This window comes from Euwallacea similis, chromosome 1, assembly GCF_039881205.1.
Source record: "Euwallacea similis isolate ESF13 chromosome 1, ESF131.1, whole genome shotgun sequence".
Lineage (NCBI taxonomy): Eukaryota > Metazoa > Arthropoda > Insecta > Coleoptera > Curculionidae > Euwallacea > Euwallacea similis.
Window position 1 is genome coordinate 6,481,539 of NC_089609.1, and position 13,373 is coordinate 6,494,911.

Here is a 13,373-nt window from a genome sequence, read left to right on the forward strand (position 1 = left end):
GAAAAACGTCGCTGACAAACAATTTTTCTTTATAAAATCGCGGTTTGTTTTGTTTGCAGAGAGGAAACAAAAATAATTGCGGAGGAAGAAAAATTCAACCCTAAGGCATCCAATCACGATTTAAAACGCTGAGTTTATCTAGAAGTGCTAAAAGGAGCGTCTCAACTGTTGATGTTCCGTCAACAACACATTATAAAAACAACAGTTTTACAATATTGTATATAACAAACTAATTGTTTTTTGAAATAATGGGATAATATGTGGTTATAGTAGTTCACCCTGTAAATGTAATCATCTTATTATCCAAGTGACTGGAAACGCTCCAACCGACTGTTTTAATCCGAGATACCACAATTTTCAAAGCAAAAGCCAAGAAACTATTGTTGCTATTTAGATACAAACTTTCCATTACCAGCATTCGGATGTAAATTCGCATCTCCAACAGTTTTCCACATGCCCTTATTGAGACATGAATTTCTAGCACGTTGTATAATAATATCTGCTTTTTTTTTTTACTATTAAAATTCTCATTTGCCACCACTGTGCCAATGTGACCATATCCTTTCCAGCGCCCCCTACTCTATACTATTTAACCATCTTCCTTTATTTTACGAACTTAGACAGAGACAGAAGTCGTGACTTTGTACTTGTTACTTTAAATATTAAAATCGGTCCCGGATGCAGTGGACACGTACTTTGTATCTCCTATTTTGGTTTAAGAGCGTGCACATGAAAAGGATGGTTATATGCTACGCATCATACAATATTTGCATTGAATCATAGATCGTTATGAGTAGTGGTGCCACATGATAATTTAAGTAGAACAAATTTAAGATTTTTCTGAACCCATAATCAGCCTCAATATGCAGTGACACTGTGTGTTTCTACAAGTATATATATTTTAATTTATTAGTTTCTCTTGTACTTTTCCCAGTCAGGGTAAAAGCTCCAGTACGCCCCTGTTTTTTTTAAATAAAACTTTTTTGTGTTTGTGTTAAAATGCCTATACAATGGTTGAATTGCGTGAAATATTTGCCAGCAAAGCTCAAAAACCAAGTCAAAAGCCCCCATATTGATGTGTTACATTTTGTAATTACATATTCAAATTTTCCTCTTTGTATGACGATAACAGTACCGGAAAATTGCACGTCGTTGTACGCGAACTGGGCTTAAAGTAAATTGCGTATTAACATAAATGACATGTGAATGGCTCGGAAGGGAAACATGCCCTCGTGTCTGCATGGGGAAATTGGCTGGCACCGCCGAGCTGCAGTTTTCTCTTTTCACACTAGCAACAAGAACAAAAAAGACCCTTTTCGACCGCAGATTGCCCTTACAGGGGTTTCTCACCCGTCAAAAACCCAAAATTTTAATAGGCTCATATTTTTTCACGGTTCAGAGACGCGCAATAGGTTCTCTTATTCATATATGGTGTAATGACAGATTTTATAAGCCATAAATCCCTCTCTGTCGCCTTTTATGGCCCCGAAACATTTTAGCTGCTTCCTTTCGGATCTGAAAGACCAAATTCTAAGTAGATGACATATACATGAACATCAACAAGCAAAAAATCACAAGTGTGAATCTGATACGGCTGTTAAGTTATACGACTGTAAAAAGTGTCTTTGTATAAATCGTACGTGTGCGTAAATCACAGTTCTCGGTCCTGCGAGCAAAATTATTTTACTGGGAAAAACCTTTTTTATCTGCTGCTTTATTGACCAAAAAAAAGTCCAAATATATGATTTAGAAGGGTGTCCTGGGGAGGTAATATTAAATTGTTTTTTGGGCTGCGGCAACGGTATTATCTCAGGATTTACAGTCGATGGGATGTCTAGATTGGATAATTCGTGAGAGGAATACAAATAGGTATGACCCAAACGTTTAAAATTATTCCATTACAAAGAAATCCTTAAATCATTTCAGGAGGTTAACAACTATCGTATCATATTTCCCTTAGTGTAGTGAAAAACTAAACACTTTGGCAATTCTGCTCTTTTTACTAGGAGTTGTATTTCAATGATCAAAAAACAGTCTTTTTTGAAATTGTTTCCAAACACTCTACGAATTTGCTCTATGCTCAACAAATGGTTTTACCTTTTACAGGGCGGCTCAAAATTAATGTTTTTATTGACACTCTGGAACATCGTAATAATTGAAAATTATGCAGTTGGACAAGTTGCAATCACAACAAGCAGTGGGGTTGTGAAAATATATTTGTGCGTCTTTAAAAACAGGGATTCAAAAATTAAATAAATGGCAGAAAATAGCTCTTTTAGTGAAATTTTCATGATATTATTTAGACCATGTAGCCAAATTATAACAAGAGTATCCAGAAAGTTCAATGAGACGTACTCTAATTTACACCAAATTGGCGAAAGGAAGTTTATACGACTACAACACAACTTCATTAATTATGGCCCGAAACTAACGGCGAAACCTAATTTACCGAGACCTGTAACTTCTGATAAAGAAGTGTGCAGTGAGGAGAAGTGATGAAGAACATTTATGAGTGGCATGGAGCGACAAAATCGAAAAAAGTTTCACTCCTCAAGTTTTGACAGACTGGTTGCAGAATTGACATTTTTCAAACGAATAAATGCGGCATTCTTGAGACTTTTTAATTTTCTCAGAACAATTCAGCAATCGCCTTGCAAATGTAATTATTTATTTTTGATTTTAGAAATATCAAATCTGTCACTAAACTGTCAAAGATTAGATGGCGAAATTTTTTTGCATTTTGTCGCTCCATGGCATTCTTAGCAAAGAAGAATTTTTTTTTTGCTTTAACTAATATGTCAACATTAATTTTGACACGAGTCATGTGAATTAACTTGAGAAAAATAGAATTACCCAATTAGGCAAACGTGAAATGTGGTGGCCATAAGGAAAACTAAAGTTGGACCTCGTATCTAGGACACTGGGATCAGTAGAAGGAAGAGACAATGCTAGTAAAAAGAACTCAAAAAAGGTTCTGAAGACAAGTTTTCTTCGATTCGTATACAAAGATAATAAGAAAAGTATTGACCACATTGCCGATTTGGAAACGTACGCTTATTAAGCTTTAAATCGTGCTACTTTGATTTAATTTAACTAGCATCATATCTTTTAAAATAATTGAGCTCCCAATGGTAGAGTAAGTAAAACGGGCACTCTGTATATATGTATATCTGTATTTACGAAAGTTATTTCACTAACACTGTTATATATATATATATATATTTAAATGAATATATAATGAATATGAAATATATAAAAAATGAATTTAAAAAAAGTAATAATTTGTTAAAAATGTAACAAAGGAGGGTGACAATTTAGAGCCGCACGTTATATGCATATATCGGTGATTTAGTTGTTCATAAGTTCTAATATTATAATATGAGAGTTAACCATAAAATAACGATGGGAAAATTGACAGAGCTATCTAGGAATAAAGCACCGTTCATTGACTCAATGATTGATGATGATGATGTTCATTGATTCAAGAGACAAAAAAATTGTATTTTTAATTGCTTCATCTCAAAAAATTATAGAAATTTAATTAAAGTCAGTAGCGTATATTCTTTTGTCAACAAATTTGGTTAAGGTGTGCCTCCTGACGCCATTGGACTTAATAATTTTAATCTAGTTAGGGCCAAATCAGCCCTTTATTACCACAAACAACGTTATTAAATTTCAAAAAAATCTGTCAAAAGAAATTTGAATTATTTTTCAAAAATCGTTATTTAAATAAAAATTTTAACACCCTGTATCTTGGAAAGAATAGATTTCCGCACCTATAGGAACTTCTTTTCATAAAATGATCTGTGAAATCACCCCCTTAAATATTGCCACGTTTTTTTAAACACCCTGTATATATGCCATAACTGCCTGATAAAACTGTCAGTGCGGATAAAAGCTGCAAAACGATTTCATTGTTTTCTAATCACCAGTGGCCTTTAGTTAACCCAATGTTCAAATTAGGGCAAAAACTCAATGAAAGAAATAAGTATCTTTTGTAACCTTAAGGTTCCTGAATTTTCCATGCAGACCTGCTACAAGATCCCGGTTCCTGCATCGATGTTTTAATTTTTAAATTGATTTTCTTTCATTCTCTCATAGATCTTAATGAGGAAGTACAAACTACTCTCCCCCATCTTATACATGTGGCAATTTTAAATTCCAAAATGAACAAAAAATTAAACTTTTAGACATCTCTGTCGGAGCCTAAACACGAGTATTTCCTCTCTAGAATCTTACCAAATCAAAGTAGTTTGCTTCGGTCGGGGCATGTTTATTTATGAGGAAAACGAGAAAATCCTCATTCCAGAGTTCTCTCCAAACTCCATGGCTTAAAGGCGCATTAATCCAGTACAGATTAATAAATTTCCGAAACTGGCTTTATCCTCGAGTGTCTTCGTGGTAATTCCGTCGTCACTCCCTGATCGTTCCGGGCCATATTTATACCTCGAAAGTTACCAAAGGGTGAACGGGAAAATTGCTATTTTATGCAAAAATCTTTTGTGTGCGAACCAAAGCGCGAGCTATTGGATTCGGGGCCCCCGCAATTTATAGGCAGCTCTAATGGCCAAATTTACAAGCGCCCTGTATAGATAACGGTCCGGATTTATGGTTGGGAAGTGCTTACGGGGAATTTCAATGACCATCGGGACAGATTGGGACACTGTGCGTGTCCATTCAAAGCTATTTCCTGTAAATATTTACATATTAAGCTGTAAATCTCGAAAAAATCGGATTAAAATTTGATCCCTTTTATTTCGAGATTTAGAGCTCAGTGTGGAAATTAGACAAGGGAGCATTCGAATGCTAAATTGTATAATGCCAGTTTCGATGCTTCTCCAATGCGAGCGAGAATTCTAATTTAAGGGAAAAATGCGAGTGGAAGAAATGTTGGAATGTAAGATGCACGTTTCGTGCGTCATGGGGCCTAAATTGAAAATATTTTCAAATTCTTTTACTTTAGATTCGTTCAGGTTAGTTCAGGTCGGGTGGACGACCTCCGAAGTAATTCTCAGCAGTGGTTGGGGGGGCTGAAGAGAAGCGTCTCCTCCCGGGAATGAATTCCACATAACCCCGCCGCCAGAACATCTGATCGGGTACCTTTGAAGATTTTCCTTCTCTACAAAAAAAAAGGTTGGATGGACGAAGCGACTCATCCAAAAAGTTAAGCGGTGGGTGCAAGCACAACGCGGTGAAGTAGCGCACCCAAGCGATGACCGGACACGGTGTGTGTGTTCGGTACGTATCTGAACAGAATCGGCAAACAGGCCGAGGATAACTGTTGGTACCGCGGAGAAATCGCCAATCCGCAGCATTGCATGTTCGAATGCGACCAATTCCGGAACGAAAGACACGAAGTAAATACCAAATGAGGGCGAAAAAAATATAGGAACCTTGCTAACAAGCGAGAAGGAAAATTGGAAAAAAATCTAAAAAATGATTAAAGATATCGTGAAGGCAAGAGTCGAAACCGAAAGAAATCGAAGTAAAAGACTGAAACGGAGTCCCTGAAATGAAGCCTCGTGGCGGTACCGGAGGAGACGGAGGGAGATTAGTCGATCGGTGATCCTGGTAGAAAGTCAACCGAGCGGCAGATGGGCAATCGAGATCGCCTTTGAGCCAACCCCACATGTCTCTTCTCACACGCCTCTCTTCACATGTCAGATTCTCTAACTAAAACTGTTTTCTCTAAAAAAAAGGTTAATTCAGGTCGCTTGATGTAATGCCTCGCAGTAGTTTCCGGTGTGGACAACGCATGAAGAGCGAAAAGGGTGTTTAGTGGGTATTCCCTAAAATCCTTAGGGCGAATTCCACACTCAGAGGTCAAATAACGCCGCCAACACCAATGACCTCCGACTGGTGCTTAGCGTATTTGACAAATTTGCAAATTTGACGATTTGCGAACTTGTCAAAGCTAGTGCAAAATGTCAAAAAATTTAGCGCAAGACGTCAAATTTTATTAGGCATAATGTATAACAGACTTTAGAGCACACTCCAATGACGTAGGTAGGTGAAGTGAATAGAGCGTTTCACGTCGTCCGCTAGAAAAAAAAGTTAGTTCAGGTTGATCGAAAATTCTGGTTCCCGACACATTCTTTCAACTTTTCAATTTAATTCAATTTTTAACAGGTTCTTAGATATTCGCTGTAAATGAAAGTTCCAGCCACTCTGTACACACGCGGAATGTGAGCGTTTTTTCCAATTTGGCTATCACATTCAGAACTTGTTACTAAAATTTCTCGAATCGTTAGCCTCTAACTTGAGGATTAAACCGACCTTTGCCATTTTGGTTTTTCCACACAAAACTCTTATTTTTCTAAATAATGTGTATCCGAATTTGTTTACCTCTGATTAGCATACGTTTTCACTTGAACCAGGTGACGAAACTGAATATCTTTCTGAATATAAATAATAGGTAATGAAACAGCGTTCTTATTGAATCAGAGGAGAATAACAGAGGTCAAAAACATATTTTGTTGTAAACAGTTTTAGCCGGTCGAAAACAACTTTCACTTGTGCGTTTATTCACGAATATAACGCAATGTTTGTTGATCACCGGATATAGTTTCTCTGCGCCGAAAAATCAAAATCTAAGTAACTTTGCCAAGAGGATAATGTTTATAGTAAAGACGAAATGGACGCAAATCATCGATTAGTGTCTTCGTCTCCATGAAAATTATCTCGGGGGCAAAGTTGCCAGGGCTTTGATCTATTGGCCCTTAGTGAAGTTGAAGTCGCAGCTGTTCCAACATTGGTAAAAAAGAAAAACTGACAATTTTATAGCCGTCAGCCCTCTTTCAGGACAAAAACATTAATTTTCTAAAGGAAAAAAACTGAAAAAGGGAAGAAAATCTATTTTTAAGGAACTAACGAGCCAGAGTTCCTAAATACCGGCCATTCATGACCCCAGTTCGGTTTCTTATTAGAGTTTCTCTCCGTTATTCCTTTCACCCTCTTTTCATCGGGATTTTCGCATCTTTCCTGTTGGGCTTACGAAAGAATCTTATCAATGGATTTTCAGAACGTTCCTATGTCACGGCTACGTTGCCAGGTTTCAGACGGATCCAAAAATTATGTACATATTTTCTGGCTTTTGAAAAACCTCTGTTCACTTGGAAGACAGAAGTTTGTCCCTGCACGTAAATAATAAAAAGCTGCCAAATTTGACAATTCATAAACTTGTCAAAGTTGGCACAAAATGTCAAATTTTTTAGGCGTAGTGTGACAGACTTTAGAGCACACTCCAATGGCGTAGATGAAGCGAATGGAGCATTTTTGAGTCGCCTTTTTACCACACCAGACACTAATTCATGATGGTAAATCGGAGAAAGTGTCATCACCGCAACTTCTGATGTCTTAAACACGCTGAGTAGACTCACGGCACTTTTTTAAGGATAAAATGATATGAGAGGGTCACTAATTTAAAAGTGTATAAAAAAAGCCGAAGCAAAAAGTTTCAGAAAGGAGTGTGGAGTAAAAGAATGATAAGTTCAGTTCATGGAAATTTCAAAGAGAAAGATTACAAGAGAAAGTTCCAAAGAGAGAAAAACCCAATGAGACTGAGGACAACATGGAAACGCAGAGGCAAGATTCGGAGTAAGAGAAAAATTCAGAGGCATTTAAAAAATGAAAAATTGCGAAGAGGAAAAAACATTCAGTGATCGAAGAAAATGAAAAAAAGATATGAGCTTATGAAGGAAGGCGCACAAGAAAAAGATAAATTCCGATCCGAAAGTGAGAAATTTCGGAGAGGAACATTAAGGGAGAGTGCATGAGAGAGAACATGCACCCTGAGCACAATAGTAAAATTGATCCACAGGTATTTTTCTTGACTAGGCAACACCGCAAACTATATTGTATATGTATACCAGTTTATAGGGACTAATTCCAGATCCAGGCAACGGAAGGGATAGGGCTTTCGGAAATTCTCGGTAATCGATAAATCAGCTGGGCGCACGCAGTCGCCCTTTGAATGGCCTTGTCCTTCAAGCCCTAACCCACCCTAAAGGGGTGGCTCCACGTGCCGTTCGGTATCGCACTCCCCGCATCTCGGGGAGGAGAGTGAAAGTGAGATGAAATGACAATGCACTTATGGGTGAGTGAATGGCTGGGCCAGGTGCCGTGGTTGCCATGGGTTCGCATTCGAATTTCTGTATTTGCTTTTTCCATTGCTTTAATTAGAACGTTAATTTTAGCCTCCCCTACACATAAACCATACAAAACCAACAAGATTAGTTTTGTAGGAGACTAACTAGGAATTAAGTTACTAGGAAGTAGGTAAAGAATCGTAGATTGGCGTAAATAACATAACGTAAGGAAGTTAAACGCAGACAAATGAATGGGGAAGTTCGTAAATCGCTATAATGTTTTTGGGAGAGATTTTGAGCAGCCAAAACAATAACGTTATTTTTATCGTTCCGTTATGCTGAACGTGCGAATACAGATAAACACAATGGTACACAATGAAAGTCAATTCACATAAATCAAAATTTTGTACTTTTTGGCAGCAGTTGAAGCAGTCATCCATTACGGTTACTACTATCCTCGACTTATTTACTATTTCCTGTTTACAATCTCAAACTAAACCTAACATTTCATGATCATATTTCATTTGAATCTCTGAGAAATTTTACTGGCACTTTTCAGATTTGTAGACCCATCTTCAGCTTCGTTAATTTAAACACAGACCTGGACTATTTTTCGCGGCTTTCAACCAACTGTTATTTCCGTTTATTCCCCAAACTACTCATTCATTCGTAGCATTTTTTATGGTGCCACTCTGTATTCAACTAATTAGACAATTATGAGATGTTTTAATAATGAAGAGATAGGAAAATTACTAGTGCTATAAATTACTATTCGCAATAATTTTCATGCATAACTTTCGTTTAATAGGAAATGTCGAATATAAATATAATAAATACCAACTACAGCAAAATTATTCAAAATGTGGGCAAAAGTTTGATGCGGATCTAATAAGTGCGGAAAGAGATACTTTACCGTACGCCGATATGGGCCGAAGTCGATAAAGGCACCTTCGGACGAGTTAGGTAAAGTATTTGTCCTACGAGCGCATGTATGTTAACCTCATTTCCTTTTGTTCAATAAAATATTAACGGGTTGTAAAACCCTTACGTGCACGCTTGCGGTAAAAAGTCAATGTCAAATACCCATAAAAATATTTGACAGTGCCACATGACATCTTTATTTTCGAGCGGTAAAACTTTTGAGCGCACATATGCGGTAACGCTATTTTACTGCACGCTTGTAGGAAAATAAAAAAAATTATGAAAAAAAGTTGGCTGAAAGCCTTTAAAAAAACTGTTTGAACTGAATGGAAAAAGGGACGATTTAAGTTGGAGAACAAGAAATTTCGATTTGAGCTAACTTCATGGAGTACTTTGTATATGTAAAATTTCATAAATGTTATAAGAGACGTTTAAAAGATATTTGGAAGTACCTAAGAAATATATGAAAATCAAATTGCTTCTAATGAAATCCACAAGAGATACTATGAATGGTTCATAAAATTACACAAAAAATCTTCAAAATTAAAAAAAAATGCTTCACTATTTCTTTTAAAAAATTCTCTCTAAAAAATCTCATAATAATCTCAGAAAATCTGTGTGAAATTTAAAGAAATTACTCAAAAAATCTTAAAATCAAACAATAAATGCATTCGTCGTCCGACGGTACCACGTTCCAAAATTGATTGTAAAATGAATGATCAAAAGATGATCAATGTATAACTGATCATGGCAATTTAGAATAAAAACATATGACATCGTAAGGCTTTTTCAATTTCATCCTCCGATGTCGTATACTAGTAAGGGTGCTCGTCTTAATATCTTTCCTCTCTCTCTCCCTCTCTTTTTCTCGATTTTTCTTTCTCTGTCTAAAAATCTACGAAAATACCATAAAAATGCTAAAAAATCTGTCCAAAATTTCAAAAAATTGCTGAATATGCGTTAAATCTAAACAACAAATGCATTCGTCATCCGTCGTTACGATGCTCCAAAATTGATATAACCGAGGGAACCAAATTAACTGTAAAATCAAACCATAAAAAACTGCAAAAATTAAACCATAGAAATCGAGGATAAAAACATACGAAAATATATGAGAAAATACGAAAAAATACGAATCGGAAAGTTATTCCAATTGCAACCTCCTATGTCATATCTAGGGGTGCTCGTCGGATTATCGCACAGTCAGATGACAGATGCACATAACACATGGATCAACGAAATCCCGATTTAGAGTTTACATCCATTTACCAATGGCGATTAGTCATGAAAGTTACGCTCTCCCATGTCATCCGTTTTTTTTCTCTGTTTCCCTTTGCGGGCCACTCGCGAAGTTAATAAAAAAATCCAAACTATTTTCGATGATTTGAACGAGATTGCTATGATAGCACTCATAAGAAGTCCGTTTGATGTCATATTGGCATACAAAGCAAAGCAGTATTGGAAAATCAAATAAACCAGCTTTTCTCGTCGGCGCAACGTGTCTTTGCAATCCGCAGCATGCAGCAGGTTCAAGAGACCGCAACTGGGTCATGATCGTCTACGCCACTTGTTTTTGAATTCTGTACTGTGAAATTAACTAAAATCCACGGCATATCAGATCTTTACTTCGGGCTAGATTATAATATAGATTAGGACCTTGTTAAGCCCATCAAACATCGATTCGTATCTGATTGTTCTTCGGATTTTTTTTTTTTCGGTTGATCGTTGAGAATTGCCACACCCACTTTACTAAAAATAATGATCTCCTTAGGCTGATCGAAAGATCAAATGCCACGTACTACTTTGGTAGCGACCCGTACACAGCCAACAGAGAAATAAATACGCTACTTTTAGCTACCGTGTTTTACTTTCTATATGCAGTTTCTAATGGAATCCAACGCGACAATCCGAGTAGGAAGCGAGTACTTCGGTACATACTAATGTTGCATATTTATTGCTGTTTCCATGGGCGTGCTGCGAGTTAAGAGGTAAAAATCGCGGTGAGGTTTGTGCGCATGTGCTGGCCGCAGAGACCGCAGCGCCAAGTGACAGCTTTGTTGTTCATTTTTTTTTTTTTTGAAAGACCATCGCCCGACGTACGCCTATGTCTTATGGTGATGCCTATATCTCGGTGGTCGTTGAAAACTGAATTTATGATGTGTGACTGTGGACGTGAATACAAAAAACCGTTCTAAGCAGCAGGAGCGTTTTCATAGCACAACTTTGGTGTGCGTACGTACATACATGGCTTTACATTTCAGTCATTATTATAAAAACCGCATGATATGGACCGAGTGAAAATGCATTGATCTAGGCAATATTTATCTTGAGATCTCCTAAAAGGCCAGGAAATTAACTTTCTTTTCTCTTGACATCAAGTACATTAAAGCACCAGATAAGATCCTAGATAAACTGCCGTTTTAAACAAAAATGATAATGCGCGCTTATAAAACGCCGTTTAATTTTATGCGCTTTCTTCGGTGAAATTAATTAAGCGATTTCTAGGGAATATCACATGTTTTATTCAATTTTTCTCTACCTACATGAGAGCATAGATCTCGTAATTACCTACTAGCTAAAGCACCTTTCTGGACAAGATCCAAACTCCACTTCCAGATGGTTGTTCACCTTCCCATACTGCTTTTCCCATTGACGTGGCCCTCTCAGGTTATAAATAAGTGGAACGTTTTTTGACTGATCTAACTAACTAATCTAAAATTATTTTTCTTTGATTTTTTCCGAACTTTTCCCGGAAAACCTCTTTAAAATAAACACGATTTGGGGCGTCTCAGTTGATACTAAAATTATATAGGGTGATTTCAGGGCATTAAAACGTCGGAACGGTACCCGACTGCAAAACCCCGGCCCTGCAGATAGGGCCGGCCTTAGCAGGTCCGCCGCCCCGGGCGAAATTTTTAACCGCCGACCAGGAAAGTTCGCGGCCCTAGGCCGTCGCCCAAACTCGTCCCCCAGAAAATCGGTACTGCCTGTAGGATTTAAGCACCAGTTACTGCGGCATATCGTTAAAATTAGTGCTCACCCCAAATTAGCAAATATTTAATCAATTCCATCTCCGGAACGGGGACAGTTGCGAGGGCGGAATAAATGAGATAAAAGTTGCCGTTTTTATAGGCTTTAAAAAGTCAAATATTGTCGATGAAATTAGATAGCTTTTATGCAGTGGAACACGTTGCACTGGGTGTTCATCAGGTGATGATCTACTGCACGATTATCATAAGACTTTATGCTCTAATTGCAAAAGGGAGTTCCCAATAATAGCACGAGTGGAGAGAACCGTGATTCATCCCAGTGTTGGTCCAAAATCAGTAGATCACACTACAGGGTAGAGGAACATGGAGGTTGGTAATCGGAGTGCAGCCCCATTCTGTTAACCCTAATGAATTGAATCATTATTATAGAAAATGTACTACTTATCATAAAAATTGCAACACCTAGAAATAATGCGCGAATTTTAATTAAACTTTGTAAATTTATTGACAACACTATACAAAATAAATCATGTAACTTGTGAGGGACCGAAGTTCAGAAAATGCTTAAACTTCAAATAACGCGTATAACCGCCTTGTAAATGTATACCCTCAGAAACTCGTCTAGGTATGCTCCTCAGCAAATGGTCAATTTCCTCTTGAGGTAGGGTATCCCAGACAACTTGAATTGCATTTCACAATTTTGCTAAAGTACGTCGTGGGTTTTCCAGTATAGTAAGTCTTCTTCCTGTCACGTCCCATACGTGTTCTCTGGGGGAAAGATCAGGAGAGCGTGGAGGCCAAGGAAGCACATTAACATTGCAACGTTATAGGTGAGTCATAGTTATACGAGCAACATGTGGCTGTGCATTATCTTGTTAGAAAACCACATTCCCAATGCGTTGAATGTATGGTATAGCTATTGATTCTAACACACCCTGTATGTAACGCACGGCGTTATGTACAGTTATGTACAATATATGTAAAATCTGATCAATTGTACTACTACAACTATTAAATACGTATACCAACTTTGATTGATTTTAATGCATTAATTCTCGATGTTGCAATTTTTATGATAAACAATATGTTCGATATGTTTCAGGCGAATTATTCCATTTTGCCTTTACTTTTTCAACCAAAATTAGCCGAAAATAACAACTACCCTTTATTGAAATTTGGGACGAAAATTCTTTTTGACACAGAAACCTCTGGCCTTGTAAAGGGGCAATCAAAGAGGATCAAAATTATATTAAAAACAAAGAATTTCATAGATCAAACACATGTCGGCACGTCTTGGATAATGGTCGCTGAATAAAATGGAACGACGCTTGTATTGTTACCAAGGAACCATTATCAAAGAAGTGTAAAATCAAAG